Below are 14,461 nucleotides of genomic sequence, written 5' to 3'. Positions count from 1 at the left end.
CGTCTCTGAGAAACACTTGGCAATTCTCTGTAGTCCAACATACTCGTTCCTAGGCCCTGCAGATCATCTTCAATGCTGAATTGTGGCTTCAAGGGTGATTCAGGAAAAAATTCTTTAGTACAGCTAGACAGCCCAATAGTCTCTGTTTTATAAATCACTTGGTTAGACGAGTTGCCAGATAGCGAACCCCCTTGACCCAAACTCATGTTAACTTTACTAGGAAGACAAGTAAAAACAAAAAACAAACTTGCTTTGCTTGTTAATCCTCAGAGCTACTCACAGCTGCTGCAGTACGAACACATCCAGGGTCTCCTTCGCTGCCACCATGTATGAGCCAGCAACCTCTTGTCTGGGTTTGGAATGCTGATAACAGCCCTTCCAGGCCCCCCCTGGGCAAGGTACAGCTCCTTTGACTACAAGGTTGAAAGCTCTTCTTTGTCCAAACCTTATTTCATTGGCCTTTGGTTCTCCTCTGGGGAAGTCGCACCACAACATGCACGGCTCCTCTCGTTAATTTTATAAAACAAGGTTTATTTTCAAAAAGATAAAAGCAACGTACTCCATTCAAAACAAGCAAAGAAAATAATTCCACTAACTAGTAAAGGCTGTCGAAAGAGAGAGAAAAAAAAGATCTTTTCCAAGCCGAGACAAGTGCCTTAAAAAACCTCCCCCACCAATCAAGGTTAAACACTTAATCACCCTCTGGCAAGTAACGTTCTTAAAGTCATATACCTGTTACTTCCATACAGTGTCCCTAGCACCATACCCGAAAGGACTTCTGCCATCTCAGATAGGGTGTCCACGGGGGAGCTAGGAGTCCAGTAAACAAGCAGAATGTACAATTTATTTGTACCAGGAGTCTGTGAAAACTGAACGACTCAGAGGATAAAGGCTACCCTTCCTGCCTTTAGGGTTGGTGGAGAACTGCATAACCAGGCAGTTAGTTGGGACAGACACCATGTCATTTTCTTCCAGCCACATCTTAGTTATGCAAGCCAGGTCATTTTTTCCCCATTCTGTAACATCCCAGAGAGATAAGCAACTGGAGTCCCTCTCCCTCTCCAGTAGTTGTGAACCTTCTTCCACTTGTTATGTTGCATGACTGGGCCTGGATTATGTGCCCCATCATGGTAAGAGCCACAGGGTAAGAGCTCTTACCCTTGTGCTCTCAGCTTCAGCTCATGCCTTTGGCAAGATATATGCTCTTTATCCTGGCCTCTAGCCAGAGTGGGACTTATTTAACAGGCAGGGTTCCAAAAGAGAGAAAGTGGCTGGCCTGCTTCTTCCAATCAGCACCAGAGGTCCTGCTGCTGGGTACTCATAGATCCCTCCTCCAAAGGCACTGGCATTTGTCCTGGCCTCCAGCTAGCATGGGGCTTACCTTCTTCAGTGGTATGTCTGTAGACCATTGAAAACTGCTTTTCTGTTTCTGTTTAATACATTTTACCGAAGCTAATTAATTTACCATCAAGCTTAATAGCCTTCATATGAAGCAGACAGTAAGCTCAGCTAGGGTGTTTTGGTCTTTTATTAGCATCCAGGATTGTTCTCTGTTCACAGAAGTGAATGCTTTTAGAAAAATCAGAATTGACTTTCACTTCTAACAACAAGGCATGCAAATGAATAGACCCCCCCCCAAAAAAAATGACTGTCACATTGGGATTTCCAGGCTGCCTAACACTGCAAAAGTAATTTCCTGTTTGATTATAGCTGCATCCATATACTGTATTTTTTCTTTTTGATAACAAGGTAAATTGGTTATACGTTGCAATACAAAAAAACTTGAACTATTGCGTGAACTATGAATTGGAATACCAGTCTGCTAACCTCAGATTGTTGGCAGGCATGAATTTTTTACTTCCAACTCCATTTTATGGTACAGAGAAAATGGCATTATCAGAAAGAATTGTGAAACTGATTGTGATTACTCATATGATAACTATGTTATTACCATGGGCCACCAGCGTAATTACATTTGCTGCCATGATGCACCCTGACTTTGCATATGTCAGCTACAAATGACAAGCAAATAAGGTAGTTAGAAAAACTCATTGAAGGTGAAAAATGTACAAACCAGAGTAGAAAACAGAAAAAGGTGAGGCTGAAGGAAATCAAGAAGTTTGTGTTTTAGTTGTCAGAGCTTTTAGTGAGCAACCAACAGTTATGCTTTGCTGGAATTCATCTCTCATTCCAAACTTCTGATCAGGATAGGGTTGCCACTGGCAGGAGATTTTTGGGGCAGAGCCTGAGGAGGCCAGGGTTTGGGGAGGGGAGAGACTTCAATGCCATAGAGTCCAATTGGCTAAGCAGCCATTTTCTCCAGGTGAACTGATTATCGGCTGGAGATCAGTTGTAATAGCAGGAGATCTCCAGCTAGTACCTGGAGGTTTAGCAAACCACAAAAAAAGTGCACTCCCGTGCTATTACCATAAGGTTTGGAAATCAGCACAGAGATATCAGTACAATTGCCTTCCCATGAAGATCTGAATATTTATAAAAGTACTTTATGGACTTTTAAAAGAATTTTTCTACAACTACAACTACTACAGAAAATCTTTTTGCACAAAGACTGCATTAGAAAAAGCACTGTATATTTGTGTATATAGTTGTATGTGTTCTCTGTATGTATCACTGCACTTTGGTTTATTATATGGTTTAACACAATACCAGTGTGTCCACTTTGTACTGATATCTCTGTGCTGAGTACCTGGAGGTTGGCAACCCTAGATCAGGAAGTCATCTATTGGCTTATAGAATCCAACTGGTTGTTTCTGCTTAATATAGACAGTGCATGCACAATGAGCTACAAATAAAATCTTGTTATATGGTGCCAAAGAAGCCCCAACAGAAGAAGCGCCTGGCAAAAAGGCCAACTCCTTTTTTGCAGAAGAAGCAGCCTGTGCAAGTTTCGTCTGAAGAAGCAGATGCCCCTAGCCTTTCAGATTTATTAACTAGGACTGAAATTCTGGAGCATGCAGCATGCCAGCCTAGGCTGTTCAAGGGTCGGGCACCGGGTGTGGCACCCCATCCAGCAAAGTTAGAAAGACATGCTATTAAACAATTTTCTTCTTCCTTGGCAGAAAAAAGTGGCAGCTTGTTGAGTTGTGAAACAAGAGAAGCCCAGGTAGTGGCTAAAGGGGACGTTGGAAGTACCAAGCAGACCTTGGCTGGAGGTGATGGGGCTACCGCTGCAAAGCGAGAGATCTGCTTCCACTGGCAGAAGAAAAGGCAGAGGGCCTGAATGCTTGACATTTTTAGGCTTTGAAATTAACACTTTCACTGAGGCTTGTAGGTTGCTGAAGGAAAAGACTGAGAGGTGCAAGGACTTATTGCAAGGTGACCCTGAAACAGTTGCAAGGTATGTAAAGGGGAAGGGCCTTTCTTAGCTGTATGGCTGAAACAATTAGGGGAGCAGAGAAACCTCATCACCTGATTAGCATAGTGTGTAATGAAGGTAGATGCTCATACATGGGTTTCTAGCAAAGTTTAATGGGGTGTCTTTTGGAGATGGCAGCATCTCCTGGGGCACTTTCCAGATTCAAATGACACAGCTGAATGCCTGGGTTTCAGGATTTATTTTAGGGGCCACTGTGCTAAACAGTGGCAAGAAGAATGGGAGCTGGGGGAGGCACATTCTGAAGGACATAACCTTTTTGGATTGTTTCCCATTGTTGTGGCTACACACATTTGGGAGTAGCAATTCAGAGATGCCGTAGTCTTTCTTGTTCTGGTGTGATAACCAAGCTGTGAGGCTGGTGGTAAATAATCAGTCCTCAAAGAATGCTAGGGTCATGCAGTTGGCCAGTCATTAGTTTTGCAATGTTTACACCTTAATATTTTACTTAAGGTCAGACATGTGCCTGGCCTTGATAGCAGTATACCGACATGCTCTCTTGTCTCTAGGAGCAGCATTTTTGGGAACTGGTGCCAGGTACAGACCAGGGCCCGACACTGGTGCCAGCCAAGCTGTGGCATCTTGGGAGCCTGAAGTGTGGTGGGCCATAATGGTCTCATTGGCACCTGGCACAAGAATGGCCTATGCGAGGCAAAGTAAGGAGTCCCAATTTTTTTGCAACCAGGAGGGTTTGGAACAGTTTGGGCCTTTGCCTGTAGAGCATATTCAGAGGTTCATGCTTCAATTGAAAGATAAGAGTTTGGATTGTAGAACAATCAGGGGTTATTTAGTGGCACTGGCATTTTCAGCAGGGTGGTTGGTCTTAGGGACAATACTGGGGATTTTAAGGTTAGGCAAATGTTAGAAGGTTGGGTGCAGGAAGAGCCATGTGCCAAGGACACGCGGCATCCTGTTACTCCAGAGATGCACAGCTTTTTGGCTGGATATAAGAATGATAGTGTTGATGGGTGTGAGGCAGCACTCTTTCAGATGGCAGCATTAATGGCATTGTACGCAGTGCTAAGGTTCAGGGCATTGCTGCCAGCATCATATTGAGACAGCTCAATGTGGACAGCTCCTCAGGTAGGGAATTTGAAGGTGGCTGTGGAAAAGGTTCAATTGTAAATTCATGTCCACAACTGATCTGCATGGCAGGAGTGCCATTGTGTTTCTTGGGACCACAGGGGACCCCCAGCTATGCCCAGTGTGACCGCTATCAGAGTTCATGGCATCAAGGGGCCCATGCCCTGGCTATCTTTTTTCAGCATTTCAATGGTTCCCCTCTAACTCATTTCCAGTTTTGAATAGTGAACAGAAACATTTTAGCAGAGGCAGACTTAGCAGCAGGTGAGTATTTATTTATTTTTTCCTCACATTTATAGACTGCCCTCATTCCCAGCAAGCTGGGGTCAGAGCAGGTCACAACATTTAAAACCATAAAATATAAATGAAAACATAAGTTAAAACTACAGTCACAGTGTAGCAGCAATAGAACAAGATGGCATACATCAGTAGTAAATAATAGCCACTGGAGACCTGGTGAGGCAGTGATACCCCCATAAAGAAAAAGTGGGGAGGAAGATGGGGAGGCCAGAATGATACAAGTAAACTCTTTCTTTTTGTATTGGTGCAGCTACTATGGCAGCGAGCTTGGGAATGTCTGACCAAGCCATTTGAACGGTTGGGAAATGGAAATCAAAAGCTTACAAGTCATATGTTAGAGAAGCAGCTTGATTTTATCTTTTAGGTCCAGGAATATCAAGGAACCCAGACAGAGTGTGTGTACTGGGACATTCCATCGTGTTCTGGGCCAGCAGACAAGCCGCCAGCAATGGAATCGAGATGCAGCTGGGATTATACCCCCAGTGTGCAGTGGTGTAGTAGAAGAGGGATTTTGTGGGACCATCTCTTGCCTTCTCTTCATCAGATTCTGAGAGAGGGCAGTCATGCTGAGGTCCTGGTGTCGTATTTGGGTGAGAACAACCTAGTGCTCAGGCTCAGAATAATTAGGGACTTGAAGAGGGTGAGGAGTTGTTACCAGGGACCATGATTGTATGGACTGAGCTTTTGCAATGATGTGCTTGGAGGGGAGCAGTTAACTCCTCAAGGACTGACAAAGCGTGGAGCAACGTGAATTCTGCTGTGTGTAAGGCTGTTTTGGTTATCGATGGGGCTTACGTCCCATATCAGGCAATCAGATTTGACATGCACCATTTATTTCAGGATGATGGGGTCCATCTCTCTTTGGAGGGATGTGATTTGTACTTCTATGCCGAGGCCTGCATGATGTTATAACCAGCAGGTGGGGCAAGGTGCATTACACAAGGCTAACACCCTTGTTTGGCAGGGATAGGGCGGGTTGCTCATGATAGGTAGGGATGAGCAATGAGCACCCCAAGCCATTGGGCATGATGATTGGTGTGTCCTGAACAGACCATCACTGGCTTTATGGTGGGATGGGGTTTCAAAGGAGCACCTTTGGTGCTGAGCAACATCTTACCATACCTGGTAGTAGCTTTTTGGCACATCAGGTAAGGAGGATGGGTATGGGCACCTCTCAGCACATTAAGTGCAGGCAAGTCAAACAAGGTCAGCGGCAGCCGCAGGCCGAGTTTGGAGCCAGGATGGATTTGCCAGAAAAAGGCAGCCTTCACAGGCTGCCTAGCGCAGCCCACTCTCAATTAAATATTAGCATAATTAATTGATGACATAGATAAGCTGTTTTAAATAAACTAGTCAAATACATGCTTTGGTCTCATGTCTTCATTTGGGGTACTGGGGCAAGAGGTTTGCCCATTATTGGCAAATAATCTGGAAATAGCAGAAACGTGGAACAGCATCATAGAAAACCAGGTTTTATGAACAAGACATAAAGAGGAAGTGATTGAAACTAAAGTATCGCAGAGATATTTGTGGTATTGAAATTAAATAAATAAATACATGTCTGTGTAATACATAAATTGTACTATGGATCCAATTTTCAATGTATCCTGTGGGGTTTGCTAAAGTCTGGAAACCATGATACGTAAATTGGGAGCTCCCCTTGCTCCATTTCATCTGGCATGAATTCCCTCCTCCCTTTCCTTGATCTCCTTAACCATGGCTTAGAGTTACATGTAACAACACTGATCATAATTAATGCTAACCGATTAGCATTAATTAGAGTTTGTAAAGCCAATTCCCTAGACCCATCTTCTCTCCAGATATAGCCTTTGCCTCCCTGTGAAGCAAATTTGAAAGAGTTCTGAAGTGAAAATAAATGTAATGCTATCCAGGAAGAATGGCATTCAGGCAGTGGAGCTGAACTCACTGGCTTCAGTGACAGAAGTGCTGAGAAAAGTCTTTGAAGTGAGTGGGAATGTCTCCTGGCTCAAGGAGTTGAGAAAAACCTTGAGATTGAACTCTGAGAGAAAGCTCTGAGCTTCAAAAAATAAGTGATACGTTTATGATGTATATGCACATGTGAATCATTTCTAATATATCAGTTCTGACAACAATATGACATTACTGATGAAAATAGTGAGCAAAAGACCTGAAAATTAAATTTGTTTCCTCACCAGCCTTCCACTAACAGCAGACTTTGATGGCTATGCAATGATTCTGCTGGCATGGTTCCTTCATATACTTGACATCTGTTCAATCCTTGTTCTGTTTTATAATTATTTTGAAGGAAATCAATGCCCACAAAGGACTGGGAGGTAATAGGAGCATGAAAATATAAAATTCTCTCTATCCACAGGAGAGGACAAGTCCATACAACAGCAGCAGCAGTTTGCCCATGCTGATCACCATTTATTATTTGTTTCAGCCTTAACCCAGGGAAATTTAGAATGACAAATTCCAAAATGCTTGGTCAAGTGTTTTTCTCTTGCTACATGATATTAGCAAAGCAGAGGACGATTGAATTTGATGAAGTTGAATATGATGAAACTCCACAAGTTTTGATTGAATTTGATGAAACTCCACAAGTTTAAGCTCATAATTCATACCAACAGTCATGGCTAAGTGAATTGTACGTTGTAAACTGCTAAATAGGGCTGTTGAATTAAAAAAAATTCGGTATAGTTCGGATTCGGCTGAATTCAGCCTGTTTAGATTCGGCATATGCCGAAGTCCGAACTCCCCCACTTCGGGTCCATGCAATTCGGCGGGAATTCAAAGTTCGGGAAAAAAATTCGGCCGAATAAGGCCATTAAAAACACAATCGCTCCTTTCCGTGGCTCTGGGGGGGCATTTTTGGGGGTAGAGGTCCCAAACTTTCAGCATAGCTTCAAAGGACGTTTCTTGAAAGACCCCCCAAGTTTTGTAAAGATTGGGTCAGGGGGGGCTGAGATATGGGCCCCGAAAGGGGTCCCCGCCACCCTTAATGTGCATCTCTGAGCAGAGCTTGCCGCCCACGCACAAAGCTCCCAGCCCCAACAATCAGCTGAGAAGTTTTTTATGAATGAGGGAAAACCTGAAGACACACAACTGAAACCCCCCCTCAAACCAGGGAGAGAGAGACTCGAGGGGGAACACACACCCCAGGCAGAACCGGCAAAAGCCCCTTTGGCTTCCCCCCCCCACCCACAGAAACTGCTCCCTCCCCACACTCACACAGACTCTGCTTCCCCCCACACACACACACACAGGAGAAAAATTATAGATTAAAGCCCCCAAAGGGGTCTTACTGTGGCTGTCTTCTGTTCCATCAGGAGGGGCTGGGGAGGACTGGGTAATCCAAGACGTTTCCATTTAGGCACAGGACGTTTTGCTCTGGAGGAGATGCATTTTCTATTCCTTGGTTCAATCATAAGGGAGATGGCAACCAAGAAATGAGAAGGATATTAAGACTTGGAAGGGCAGCCAAAAAGGAACTGGAAAAGATCCTTGAGTTGTAAGGAAGGGTTGCTGAAGACTGAGATCAAGATAATTCATACTATGATATTCCCCATTACTATATATGAATATGAAAGTTGGACTATGAAGAAAGCTGACAGGAAGAAAATTGATTCATTTGAAATCATTTGGAAATTCAAATCCATTTGAAAATTGATTCATTTGTTGTTAGAGGATACTACAGACCACCAAGAAGACAAATGTGGGTTCTAGATTGGGGTTTGGTGATTATAGTACTTTTTTTCAAGAAAGGGAGGAGGGATGATCCAACAAACTATAGGCCTATTAGCCTTCTCAGTATTATCAGCAAGTTGTATGCCAGACACCTTCTTGATAAATTCAAGAACTGGTTAGAGCAGGAAAACCCAATCACAGATGAACAGGCTGGTTTCAGGGATCACTGCCTGATTCTCCAACATCTGATCGAAAAGTACTCTTCCAAATTTCAGTTTCACTTGATGCTGCCTTCGTGGATTTGAAGGCAGCTTTTGATTCTATTTCTAGGACTAAATTATGGGAGAAATTAGAAGCAACATCAATAGATAAAAGGCTCCTTTTTCTATCCATGCAATGATTGTCAATGGGGGAGGGGGTGACCCCTTCCCAACCCCATAAAATCAGACCCCCTGATCCAATCTTCACCAAGCTTTGGGGTTTGTGCAAGAACAGTCCCTTCAAGCTACACAGTGAATTTGGGGGCTCTACCTCCAAAAATGACCACCCCAGGGCCTAGAAAAAGCCTACTAATTATTCAGCTTTTTCCGGAATTGTCTATTCGGCTTCAGCTTTTTTCCTAGGTTTGTGCATTCAGTAAACCTGAACTGGAAATTTACTGAAATAGCTAATTTTGGGTTTATTTTCAGTTTGGGTTTATTGATATGCACACCCCTACATGAAATGGATTGACTCAATAAAGCAAGCCACAGTCTTCAGTTTGCAAGACTGTAGCAAGGCTGTTAATGAGAGGATGTTTTGGAGGTAATTAATTAATAGGACTACCATTAGTTGGAAGCAACTTGACAGCACATAACCTGCTAGAGTAATATTTTCCTAGCATGGCTACTATGATGACAAGTTCACTTTTTAAAAATGTTATATTTCTGTCAAATGCACAACTGAGTTCCATCTGCACTTGCTTGGGACTTTTATCCCTGTCATAATAATAAGGTCAAAAATGTCAGCACTTATGATGGTAGTTAAAGGCTTCAACTACATGTTACACTGGGACTCCAGATGTGTAATTGGGCCTCCAAAACACTAATGTGACCATGGATCTGGGGAAGAGAAGGATTTATTATTTCTTCCCTTGTTGTATCTTCAATAAGAAATAGACCCCAAAGCCATTTTTAGGGTCAACAGTGTAATCCTAAAAGAAATTAAAGCCTTCTAAATACACTGAGGTCAATGGTTTAGAAGGATGTAACTCTACAGTCCAGTTCTAAACAAATTATCCATAATTCCAGTTACCATACTCCAGTGTAACTTGTAGTTGGAGCCTTATGTAACTGGAAAGACTGATTCAGAAGAAGGGGTAAGGCGGATGAAGTATTAGAATCCTTTCTCTGCAGTTTTTCCACTCTATCACATGCCCTAGGAAGCTTCCTTGCTACCAACATATGGCTTCAAATGTACTCAGGGCATATATACTGTTAAAATGTTTCATGTCCAAATGCTGAGTCCTTGCACTGCCAGCTGGGGAATTTTGCATCAGATGACGTTCTGCCCATCCCATAAATTGTTAACACTTTCTATTTTCCATTCCTTTTTGAGATAATAAGGGCACTTCATATGAAATAAAACAGCTTTACACTTAGGGTTGCCAGGTCCCTCTGTGTTACGGGGAATGCTTGGGGTCTCCAATAATAAATGGGGAAATTAGCTTACTGGAGAAAAATTTGAGCACTAACAAGAGGCTTTAGAGTGGGTTCTTTCCACCAAAGGGTTTGGTGGAGATTGCTAGAGTGTCCTCATAGCTTCCAGGTGAACCCTGAAGTGAGGTTGGCGCATTGCGTGGGTTGTGTGTGTGCACTGCATACCTCCCCCTCCACCTGGCCCTCTTTTGCCTGCTGACCAGCTGAGGAGAGGCATGCAGCCCAGTAGATTGGAAGGGTCTTGCCTGCCCCCTCCGGGCAATTGGCAAGCTATTTACACTGCTACCAGCTGGTATAGGATATATAGAGCCTAGACTACAGGCAGTTAATTTCCAACTCTTACATAACATACCTCAGTTTGTGAGCTCCAGAATGGCCTCCCTTGTTATGTGCCTTTCTGGCCTTGCTTCTTTCAAGCTGTAACCCTTCCTAATTGTCTTTGAATAGCTTGGCTGACTGTATCCACGGGTACTTTATGAGGCAAAGCACAGCTGTTCATACAAACAAGGTAGTAATGGCTTCAAACTCACTTCTCCCAACTGAGTTTGCTTAATTAGCTCTTGATAGCAGGGGTGGACTGGGGCACCTTTGGCAGCCAAGCCAGAGATAGCAAACAGCCCTCCTTAGTTCCTCAAAGTAATATTGTTCCTTTCCTCCTTCTATGGACAGAGGGTCCACAACAAGCAGAATTCAAAAAATTTCTTGGTTTAGACACACAGAAGGGTAAAGTTCTACCTGGTACTTTCTCTCTAAGAGTACCAACTTGTTCACCCATCCCCATGGCTGTGCCTTTAACACAGCTTGATGTACAACTATTAGCAGATCATGTATGTTTCTCTAAGTTAGGAAAGTTTTCACTGGCTGATTTTGGCAGATAAAACTGCTGTTAAAGACATAGAAGCAGGCAGGCTAGGTCTCTCCCCCCACACACACCTCAGTTAACCGGCACCTCTAATTTGGTTTGTTATGCAGCTTTAAAAAAACCTCAGAGTGATTCACAGAAGAAATGGCTATTCAATCTCAGGAGTATTTTATTAAAATATTAGGAAAACCCATACAGCTACTTAGGTACTGTCTTTCTGAGCACAGCAGGAGCACAATTACAGTAATTTCCTCACTTTGCTCAGAAGGCTTCAGAAATTGGAGAGGAACACCCACTTCTGAATGGTACAATATGAAAATACATTACCCTGTAATGTAGCATAACTGCCAGATGTAGTCAACAGCTTTTGTGATTGCTTACAAGTCTTCTTCATTGACCTTACTGTCTCTTCAGCTGTTTTCCAACAGCTTTTGGGTAAGATTTTGAAGAACCCACGCTGTTGGCCATTCAAGCTTTTCTATAGGCTGAGGCAGAAATGTCATTGTTTTGCTAGCTAGATAATTTTTTTAAAAAAATCCACACAAATTCCTTCTAAGACATGAATGCCCTTAACCCTGTAAGTCAACATTAGCCCAGGCAGTTGTCATTTATCACCAGCTGTGGCAGAAGCTAGCAAATGAAAAGCTGCAGGTCATCATTAATTGGACCAATACTCAGGAATAGTCTTGGTAAGCTTGCCAACTCCAAGCTGGGAAGTTCCTGGAGATTTATTTTGGGGAGGGGGTGGGGTTGCCTGGGGACAGTGGGATTTGGGAAGTCGAAGGACCCCAGCAAGACCTCAGCAGGGCATAATGCTATAGAGCTTACCCTGTAAAGCAGCCCTTTTCTCTAAGGGAACTGATCTCTGTAGCTTGGAGATCAGTTGTAATACCAGGAGATCTCCAGACCCTACCTGGAAATTGGCAACCCTAGGTTATGGCTGGCCTACGCATGCCTGAAAGCTGCATATGCAAATATCCACTATTTAATATCTGTGTCCAGGAGCACAATTAAGAAAGAAAAGTTCCTCCGCCTTGTTTCAGTCCATTCAAGAGCATCTTGGGCTACCCCTAGCAAGTAATTTGATTCTATACACAGAGTGACTATTGTTATAAACCATTAAGGCTGCAATCCAAAAACATATTTACTATGGACTTAGAGCGAATCCTGAAGGGAGCTAGATCCGCAGTGACTGGGAGTGGCAGAGCCGCACCACCTCCTGAGAGGATTCCCCCCCAGCAGCGCCCGGATGCCAGCATGTTTGCCCCCTTGCCAGCATAGGTGCCACCTTATTCCATGATAAGTTGGCACCTACACTGGCACAGGCTCATGCTGACTCCAAAGGAGTTTCGGGGGGCCCTTCAGGAATGGGCTGCCCAGCTTAGTCTAAATAAAATAATTGTGAGGTGATGTCTAGCCTGGGTACTTACCATATGTACTGATCTTCATTGCATAGTTGTAATGATTGTTTAAACAAAATCCCCAGAGATGTAGAGGACTAACCCCATAAACCATTGCAATCTTCATAAAGGGAGTTCTATAAGGCAGTACTTCAAAAGTGAGAGGAAGGGGCAGAGCACCACCGCCACTCCCCGCTAAAGGGGGGTAGGTTACTTTTATGGCAGGTAGAAATAAAAACCTTTTCCAGCCCAAGATACTTGGTGATCCTGAAATCTCTAGAATTGTTGAGTGGCTCTGCTGTGGTACCTTGGGAGGTGGTAAGCTCTCCTTCCCTGGAGATTTTTAAGCAGAGGCTAGATGGCCATCTGTCAGCAATGCTGATTCTATGACCTTAGGCAGATCACGAAAGGGAGGGTGTCTTGGCCATCTTCTGGGCATGGAGTAGGGGTCACTGGGGTGTGTGTAGGGGAGGTAGTGGTGAATTTCCTGCATTGTACAAGCGGTTGGACTAGATGACCCTGGTGGTCCCTTCCAACTGTATGATTCTGTGAAAAGCAGAATAAAAACAGACAGCTAGATAATTCCCATTGTTTCAAATGACTGGGAATCTGAACTCTATGGCTGGCTAAAAGTGTCCTTTCCTGGGAGCATGATATAAATATTATAATTGTCACAAGCTAGAAAAATCACAGGAAATCACCATGGAATTGATGAGGTACATTCCTGAAGTGGCAAATGCACATGGCAAGACTCTCAAACCAATTACCTTTTGCATGAAAAAATGAATGTCCCCATCGTATTTGCATTGTCTAGAACAGGGGTGGGGAACCTTTTTTCTGCCAAGGGCCATTTGGATATTTATAATATCATTCGCGGGCGATACAAGATTATCAACTTAAAAATTAGCCTGCTATATTCTTGGGTGGTCCTAGCAGCTCCATAGCTAACAACTCTTCTTCAAGGGGGGGAAAAGGTTCCTTTTCTTGGCAAAACAAACTCACACCTGTCTTGAATAGAGGCTATTCCTGTCTGCGGGAGGGGGCGGATCACCAGTCCTAGATCCTTCAGAGCTAGAGATCTGCCAGGACCCACGAAGGGCCAGACCAAATGATTCCGTGGGCCTTATATGGCCCCGGGGCCTGACGTTCCCCACCCCTGGTCTAGACTAACAGCCCATTCCTGAGAGCTTCAGTGGCGGGGGATGGTGTTGCAGTGGCAGTGCCACAGCGCCTCTAAAGAGGTTTCGCTGCTGCAGCAGGGGGGAGGGCTACTTTTAAATACAAATCAAGAAAAGAAGGAGAGCCCTATTGAAAATAGCAATGCTGCACCAACAAAATGGTGGTGCAGCGCTGCCGTTGCTTAAGGGGGCGTTCCCAGGCTGAAAAGGGTTAGGAAGCTGCCTAACGCCAGTTCCATCCCTGCAAATGACTCTCAGGATGCCGGTGTGGCTTGCACCAGGAGGATGCTGGCAGGAGGCCGAGCCAGCGTCCGAGTTCTGTGCTACTGCCTCAGCCCATACGGGCTGGCGTAAGTGCCCTTATGCTGGCATCCATGCCAGTTTAGATGGCGCAAGTGGCATGGAAGCCGGCGTAGGGTCATGCTGCCTCCTAAGCCCGTTCAGCTCCCAACCTCAGGAATGGGCTGTAAGTCTAAGTCCAATTGCTCAGTGTGATGTTCTGAACAGGTACTCTGCTCAGCATTTATATTTACTGTGTTGAGAATACTTTTCAGTTGTCCACTGCCACAATGCTTTTAGGAGGGTCAAGAACCAGTGTGGTGTATTGGTTGGAGTAAGATCTGGGAGACTGAAGTTCAAATATCGCCTCTGCAATGGAAGCTTGCTGGAATGTGGGTTGACTATGGGTCAGTCACCTACCTCACAGGGTCGTTGTGAGGATTAAATGGAAAAATGCAGTATTTAAATGAAGTAAATAAATAAACTTGATCTGAAGCAATAAGCAGGCAAAAAGCTGCAGGCTGTAAAGAACTTCAGTTGCTCATTGCTACAGTGCCAGCCACTTTGAAAGGCATCGCTGCAACTGGCAAGTTAGCAAC

At 44.1% G+C, this 14,461-nt stretch overlaps 1 pseudogene; it reads left to right on the top strand.

Annotated features, from left to right (window-relative positions):
• The first annotated feature begins 3,854 nt into the window (after window positions 1-3,854).
• The window catches only part of LOC130476993 (growth arrest-specific protein 6-like), an 89,345-nt pseudogene continuing 78,738 nt past the window's right edge, over window positions 3,855-14,461 (top strand).

The sequence above is a fragment of the Euleptes europaea genome, chromosome 4 (assembly GCF_029931775.1).
Source record: "Euleptes europaea isolate rEulEur1 chromosome 4, rEulEur1.hap1, whole genome shotgun sequence".
NCBI classification, from domain to species: Eukaryota; Metazoa; Chordata; class Lepidosauria; order Squamata; family Sphaerodactylidae; genus Euleptes; species Euleptes europaea.
The sequence above is the reverse complement of the archived record's forward strand: the minus strand, read 5'-3'. Positions and strand labels throughout refer to the sequence as shown.